This window comes from Otolemur garnettii, unplaced genomic scaffold (genome assembly GCF_000181295.1).
Source record: "Otolemur garnettii isolate 467f Iridium unplaced genomic scaffold, OtoGar3 scaffold00038, whole genome shotgun sequence".
NCBI classification, from domain to species: domain Eukaryota; kingdom Metazoa; phylum Chordata; class Mammalia; order Primates; family Galagidae; genus Otolemur; species Otolemur garnettii.
The window spans coordinates 1463811-1464241 of NW_003852433.1; the positions used below are offsets into that span (position 1 = coordinate 1463811).

The 431-nt window shown below is 41.5% G+C and overlaps 1 protein-coding gene across 1 annotated transcript in view; it reads left to right on the forward strand.

Annotated features, from left to right (window-relative positions):
- Positions 1 to 431, forward strand: part of SRRD (SRR1 domain containing) — an 8361-nt gene that overhangs the window by 1431 nt on the left and 6499 nt on the right. The gene's annotated exons all lie outside the window — the stretch shown is intronic.

Here is a 431-nt window from a genome sequence, read left to right on the forward strand (position 1 = left end):
TTTTTTTTTTTTTTTTTTTGATCCAGGCTTGTGGAAACCACTTAACTTGAATAAAGAAAGCCAAGACACTTGATTTTGTCTCTTTTACTTTCCCCTGGGAGTTATTTATAGCAGAGGCCACTCATTAAGTACCTACTATGTGCCAGGTACTGTGCAAAGAAATGTTAACCCATTTAATGCCTCCTAGAATACTCTGTGATAGGGATGGTTCTTACGCCCATTTTAAGAGTTGAGGAAACTAAAGTACAGCAAGGCAAACTCTTAAGTATATAACAACCATTTATTGAGCTGAAATTCTATGCCAGGGTCTGATGTGGACCAGAGATACAGAATAGACCCAGGCTCACCTACGAGAATTGGGGGCCTCCTACAGAGCCCTCTCTCCTGCCCTTTCTGCTCTTTTTGTGCTCTGGCTCTGGACATGATCCTTG